The sequence below is a fragment of the Elephantulus edwardii genome, unplaced genomic scaffold (assembly GCF_000299155.1).
Source record: "Elephantulus edwardii isolate Elephantulus edwardi_28Jun2011 unplaced genomic scaffold, EleEdw1.0 scaffold00016, whole genome shotgun sequence".
NCBI lineage: Eukaryota > Metazoa > Chordata > Mammalia > Macroscelidea > Macroscelididae > Elephantulus > Elephantulus edwardii.
The window spans coordinates 328,264-335,944 of NW_006399766.1; the positions used below are offsets into that span (position 1 = coordinate 328,264).

Consider the following 7,681-nt stretch of genomic DNA (forward strand, 5'->3'; position numbering starts at 1 on the left):
GGTTGGCGCAGGATAGAGCAGGGTTTAGAGCTGTTTTGCATAGGGTCGCTATGAGTCGGAAACGACTCGATGGCACATAACAACAACAACAACAACATGTCTTTTGTGGCATTTAGTTGCCAGTTTGAGGCTTTTTCTAAAGTTTGAGAAGATGAATGGAGCAGCTAAGTTCTACAAAGGTGTATTTTCTTGTTTTGGCTGAGGCTTGGCGAAACTGTTGCTCACATGTGGATGTGATCTGATTAGATTTAGCCTCATATTTAAAAAGGCATTTAGTTGCCACTTTGAAGCTGCTTTAAAGTTCGGGAATATGAATGGAGCTGATAGAGTCTACAAAGATGTGTTTTCTGTTTTTGTTGACTCTTGAGTGGGACAGTTTCTCACAATTGGGTGTGAGCTGATTGGATATAACCTTGTATTTAAAAAGGTATTTGGTTGCCAATTTGAAGCTGCTTTAAAAGTTCAGGAAGATGAGTGGAGCAGATGGATTCTACAAAGGTGTGTTTTCTGTTTTCATTAAAGCTTGGGTGTTGTCTATGCCTCATAATTGGGTGTGAGCTGATTAGATATGACTTCATAATTAAAAAGGTATTTGTTTGCCAGTTTGAGGCTGCTTTAAAGTTTGGGAAGATGAATGGAGCAGCTGGATTCTACAAAGGTGTGTTTTATGCTTTGGCTGAGGCTTGGGTGGGACTGTTCTTCAAAATTAGGTTTAAGTCGATTTGGTTTAGCCTCGTATTTAAAAAAGGCATTTGAATTCTCAGGCCTGTGGCCCTCTGGCCTGGTTTTAATTGATTTCAGTCAAACATTCTGCTACTTAGTAGAGCACTAGTTTGTCGATTTGCTATACAGACATAACTTATGGTTGCTAAGATGGTAAACACTGTGACACTGATGGTGGTCCATGGTGGACAGTGTTTGATGGAGCTCGCATATTAAAACAAGCTTGGAAGCAGGATAGGCATCCACTCCAAAAGGGCTTGCCTTTGGAAACTGAACTTAGAGAAACGATGAAAGTTATACGTATTCATGACTTTTGTACATAATTGCCTATGACTCAATGGCACTTAACAAAAACAACAATGTCTTTTATAACACAATCATGTTCTAACAGAGAGTTATTTAGCTTTTACATGTATGATTTTGTAAGCTTTACCCTCCTATGGTTTATTGCTAGTTTTAAGGCAAAGTATCTGAGAAGATACATTGTATTGTTTCATTGTTTTTCAATTTCTTGAGGTTTCCTTTGTGTCTTAATATCATTCTTTTTTTAAAAAATTATACTAGTTTATTTACAAAATTCAAATACACTCTTTTCAAGAACAGATTCTTTTCAATTTCCTTCACCCTCCCACCCATCAAATTGTACAGTCCTATGATTAATCACTCCTCCCCCTGCACCTCCTCATCCCTTTGCTTCCAGCCTCTCCCACTCCTCCTGAATCTTTATACTTATTCCACAATAATGGTCTTATACAATATATATCTTTGTGGGACTGAGTTAATTCACTCAGCATAATTCTCTTCAGTCCCTTCCAAGTTAGGTAACATGAATGATTTTTAAGAATGTATCATGTGCACTTGAGAAGAAAGTTAATTGAGTTTTTGTTGGGTCCAGTACCACAAGGTTGTGTTGGCTGGTTTTATAAATTAGATCTTCTACATCTTTGTTGAGTTTCTTTTGAGTTAAGCTATCCTTTGGTGACAGTGGGGTGTGGAAATTTCCTACCACTATTGTGTTGCTGTCTATTTCTTTCTTCAATTCGGTTAACCATTGTTTTATGTATTTTGCAGGTCTATCATTTTGTGCATAAATATTGACCAAGGTTTTGTCTTCTTACTCTATTGTGACTTTAATATTTATGTATGTAATACCCATTCTTATCTTTTTTGGTAATTTTCAATTTAAAGTCTATTTTATCACAGATTAGTATTGCCACTCCTGCTTTTTTGTGGTTGTCATTTATTTGGGATATATTTTTTCCCCAGTCTTTGATTTTGAGTCTATTTTTCTCTTCTTTTTTGAGATATGTCTCATGTATGCAACATACTGATAGGTTTTGAGTTGTTTTTTATTTTCATTTTTTAAATACATTCTGCTCTTTTTCTTTTGATTTGTGCATTTAGTCTATTCACATAAAGTGTGATCATTGTCAGGCCAGCTTTTACTTTTGCCATTTTGCTATGTTTCTTTTTCTGTTGTTTCTGGTTACTGTAGTCCATCTACTTTGCTTTGGCATCTCTGTGTAAAGGATTTAATTTAAATTTTATTATAGTTTTGGTCTTGTTTTCACAAATTCTTTAATTTCCTTCTTTTCTGCAAAGGATCTAATTTCTCTTTCATTTCTCCATGTTCTGGAATTCCAATCATACATGTGTTGTTCCTTTTGATGTCATTCCACATGATTCTAATGTTTGGGTTTTGGTGGGTTCCCCCCATTTTCTTTATGTCTCATCTCTTATTTTTCTTCTAGTATGTTTCCTGTGCAGGAGTGGCATCCATGTTCTAAACAGCATGGCTCTGGAAACTCTGTGAACTTTGATAAATGGTGATGTTGTGGAAGTGCTTCAAGCCTTTTGTTCATGGGGTTGCTATGAGTTATCTTCAACTCAATGGCAATCAACAACATGTTTCCCATGAGGCTTTTGTCTTTCAGCTCACTGACTCTCTGTTCCATCTCTTCAGTTACTCCCTCTCCCTCTCCCGCCCCACCCCACCCCTCCCCCGCCACCAGCAGTTTGGACACTTTTGCGATTTCTGTCTTGGTATCTGGATTACATTTTCATGCTTTTCTGTTATTTCTAGTATTGTGTTGGCTCTGCATTCTCTGTCTTGTGATGATTTTTTTAAGTTCTTATACCTCTTTATCTATACTATCAATTCTTTCTTCAATCCTTTGCCTTTTCCTCCATAGCTGTTCAAGTTGTTCCCCTCAATATACTTCTTCTTCTTCTGGATTGTTTTCTCTGAGATACTTGCTCTCTTATTGGCTTTCATTATTTTTTCTAACATTTGTATCTTTTTCTGTAGCTGTTCTGGTAATTCCATATCAACATACTTCTTTTGGCACTCTCTATCTGGGGTAGTCATTGGGTCTGCTTTTTAAGGATAAGGGTTATTTTGTTTTTTCCATGATTATTGAGGCAGATGGCTGCTTTATTGACATCCTGTGAGTCTTTTTTTAGTAGATGGTTGTTGTAACTATATAATGACCCAGAGCATGGCAATGTTTTGTGAAGGATCTATATATTTGTGTTCCCTTCTTGGCCTGAGGCTCACAGGGATGAGGGCCTGACAGCAGTGTTTTCCCCAAGGTATCTGAACGCCAATCCAGGAAGCCTTTTGTTCCCTTCCAGAACTGGCATCTAAACCCAATTTGAGTTGTCCCACTTGGGCTTAAGGAGCTTCACAAGATGTAACTAGACAGCAGCTTTCCTCTCAAGGTACATATTGTCTCTACTCTAAGAGACAGTTTAGTGACAGGTCCTTGAATTCACTCTTATACTAGTTGCAGGTGTTGTCTTGACAGGATTTTATATTTTAGTGATCTCTCTAATTTTCCCCCCAAGGTCTGCAGGCCTGAGGGCCCCAACCTGGAAGGAAAGCTGTGAAAATGGCAGATGCAAGGCTGAGGGAAGGCATGGATGTGGCTCTGTCCAAGGGGGTCAGGCTGGTCCCGCTGGAGGGCACCCTTGTTCACTGGAGCTGGCTTGGAGGCGTGCTCCTCACAAAGAACAGAACAACCTGGAAGGAAAGCAGTGAAAATGGTAGACATGAGGCCAAAGGAAGGTGTGGGTATCCCATGACTCATTTTTATTCAGCCTGTCTCAGAGCTTACCTTATGCAAACAACTTTTATGATAGAACAAACCCCAAAATTATACAGCAGTGATTCTTTAACATTACAGCTGCCTGAAGCAACAACACTAGATGGGTATTCTCAATGCAAAAGGCTGACCAAAAATTTCAAAAGGAAAAACCATAGAATGGAATGTTCATAGAGGATTTTATAAAGCTTTGACATAGTTATTGGAATCTAGAAGGCTCTTTCATGAACAGGCTATGTACATACAGAGAAAAGACCTGAAAGACCTTAAACTCTTATCTGTAGCTGAACTTGAGTTTTGAACAACTAAGAAGATTTGTACACTAATGTTTATAACAGTGTTATTCACCATCATGAAAACTCCTCAAATGCTCAACCATAACCAAATAGATTGAGAAGTTTTGGTACATTCACATGTTGGAGTACCACACAGCACTCAAGAGAAATGATTTAAAAAAAATACTTCATAACTTGAGAGAGACTGGAGGGCATGATGTTGAGTGAACTAACTCAGTTCCATAAGGACAAACACTGCATAAGACCATCATTGTAAAACTAGAAAGATATTTAGTAAAACATATTAAAAGGAGGGAAGGGGTGGGAGAAAAGCAGTGAGGGTGGCCAGGGGAGAAATCACAGGGTTGCACAATTTGGTTTGTGGAGGGAGAGGGTAAAGGAAATGGTAAACCTGAAAAGATGAGGTGATGGTGGGCATAGTTCAATGGTGATGAACTTTGTAAAACACAATGTATGAAAATGATTGTGTGAATATAAAGTCAATGAAGTAAAGTGTGAAACACAATGTATATTAATTTTTTTAAACAGACCCAAAATGTTAAGATTTTATTTACAAAGCTTCTTTGTTGTACAGAAAGTAAAAGTGCTGTTACAATCTCAGAGTAACTGGTAGCCATGAATGGTTGAGACTCACTGATCACAGCTACCCACGCTACAGCAAGTCTTACACAAAAACCTAACAACGCTTACAATTTTGTTGGGGCAAAGTCCCAACACTTGGTGGTGGAGTTCCAAGAGGGACTAACAGGAAGGTGGAACTATTCTTTGGCTCTTTGGGTGGGTGGGTGTCCTGGAGTTTGTATCACAGCTACTTTAAAAACAAAAACAAAACAAAGCAAAAAAACAAACAGCTACCAAATCCATATGAGTAGTCCAACCAACACTGAACAGTTCTTTTTTTTTAGTTATCTGGGGTCTTAATCATCTTCTCCATCATCTGTTTCTCTCTTCCTCTTCTCACCTTTCCCACTTCCTTCCTCATCTTCATCCACATCCTCCTCTTCTTCATCAACTTCTCCATCATGTCCAAATTCTTCTTCCTCCCCGCTGACTTCATCTTCATCCTCTTCTTCATAAAAATCATCCTCCTCATCCTCCTCATCCTCTCCTTCATCCTCCTCTTCATCGTCCACACCATCCACCTCAGCATCTGAGTCAGGGGTTTCCTGGTCCTCTTGGTCATAGCCATCCAGATAGATTAGCTGGGGCAGGAGCTTGAAGACACTCTCTCGGTAATCATTCAAGTTGGTAATCTCAGTTTAAACAGATCCAGGCTTTTCAAATTCTCCAATTTTTTCAAGGGTTCCAAGGTGCTGATATCCCGTCAGTTTATTTCCACTCATGTTTAGGTGCACGAGGTTTGGAAGTTTTTCTGCTAACATGTCCAGACCTCCAAAGATCCTATTTTCATTGAGCTCAAGCTTTTTCAATTTGGGTAGTTTGGGGAGATTTGAAAATGAAATCAGGCCTACATTTATTAAACTGAGGAACTCTAAGTTCAAATTCAGCTGTTAAAACCTCAATTTTTCCATCATTTGACTTGCAGTTGTCCAGAACAAGTTCTCGGACAGCTGCCTGGTTCTGGTTCCTCAGCTCCACGTAGATCCTTCTCTCCATGGTGCCCCTCTTCCCTCCTCTCTTCCAACTTTACTTTCCGCGGTGGGGGCGGATGGGGGAGAGGCGTCCCGCCTGCGCAGGGAAGGCCCTTGGAAGCAGGGTGCTGGCGGCTGAGGCCGGCAGCGTGGTCCTGGGCAGCCATGAGGCAGGCAGGCGGGCAGGGGAGCCGAGCCCCTGGAGCCAAGTTACTCATGGGAGCAGAGAAAAACCTTGGAGGGAAAAGGGGGGCTGGAGCGCGCAGCTCTAGTCTCACTCCCGCTGTCCCTGGCCGCGGGCCCGCACTCAATGTATGTTAGTTTTGAAAATAAAAAGATATTTGCAATGAATAAATCACTGATTGTACAAAAAAAGAGAGAAGTGCATACTAAGGTAGATATGAACTGCCTACCAAAAAGTTGAAAGCTTGTCCAAACACACAGAAAACCAGGCTTGGAAACATATTGACCCAAGGCATTTAAAGAAATTTTTGTCTAATCGTAGCTTATTACGAAGCTAACTAAGCAGAGACTTCAGGAACCATATATAACAGAGAATTACAAACTTTGAAGCAGTAGTTCAGGAAAGTCAACAAATAGCAACAAGAAACAGCAACGATGAAGGGTGGAGAATCTAATTTCCAGAGTTGCCACATTATATAAAATATTCAATTTTAAACAATAAAAAACAGTACATGTAAAATATTATGAAAGTATAGTTTGTACAAAAATCAAAATAATCAGGCAATAGAAACTGTCCTGTATTTTCTCTCAAACAAAATCATTGCCATTGAGTTATAGCTGATCTTCCAGTGGATTTTCAGACTATAAATTACACAGGAGGAAATTGTCCATCTTTCTCCCACAGAGCATCTAGTAGATCCAAGTCTTTGGGCTGTCAGGTCAGTTTCCTAACCACTACACCATCAGTGTTCCCTTGGATATACTTGACAATTTCAGCCAACTGGTAGTGTAGTTGGCAGGGAGTTACACTTATAACTCAAAAGTGGCACCTCTCTGGTAGCTTCAATCTGATGGCTTTCTTTGTAAGGAAAATGAGCAATCTTCTCCCATGGGATTTACAGTCCCAGAAACTCACTGGAGGTTCACCTATTAACTCATTCAGGTTACATGTTGGTTTCAACTAGTTGGCAATGAGTTTGTTTGAATTTATTATAAATATGATCAAATAGTTAAAAGAAACCATATCTAAAGAATTAAAGGAATTTGGCTGAATAATAGATTGGCTCATAAAACAAAGAATATCATTCCTGAGTACTTTACTGCTTTTTTTTACAGTCATCTATTCAAGTTGAAACAATGACAATTCACTTCCTGATTGTTCAGAATCTCAAGTTTAGCTAAACACGAGAACTTAAGGTCTTTGAGGTCTTTTATCTGTACGTATACAATCATATTCATAAATGAGCCTTCTACATCTCAAGAAATATGTCGAAGTTTTTTAACTGAACCTGGAAGTAAAAAGGAAGTAATATCTAATTGGGATGTGGACATATGCATGGATATGGCTGAAATTAGGGATAATCTAGGTAAGGTAAGTTATTGCTGAGTCTTCCTCCAGTCCTGATGCCACATTTCTCTTCATTTAGTTCAACTTCTCAAATGATATGATCACCATGTAGATGGAATGCTGATACAATCTGTACCAACAATCAGGTAAATTCTGTATGATTTTCAGCATGAGAAAATGGAAGTTCAGCTATGAATTGATTCTAACTTCAAGACAATGAGTGAGTTTTTTGTTGTTGTTATGTGCTGTTAAGTCTCTTGCAACTCATAGCGACCCTATGTACAACAGCTCTAAACCCTGCTCTGTCTTGTGCCAATCTCACTCTCTCCAACACACCCACCCCGACCCCTTGTGAAACCAGCCTGGACTTCTGGTAGTTCTCTGTTGATGTGCTGTTCCAGTCATTTTTGGATAATCTTCAGTAAAATCTTGCTT

At 39.1% G+C, this 7,681-nt stretch overlaps 1 pseudogene; it reads right to left on the reverse strand.

Annotated features, from left to right (window-relative positions):
• Positions 1-5,040: 5,040 nt before the first annotated feature.
• LOC102844688 lies at positions 5,041-5,740 on the reverse strand (annotated as a pseudogene).
• Positions 5,741-7,681: the final 1,941 nt, after the last annotated feature.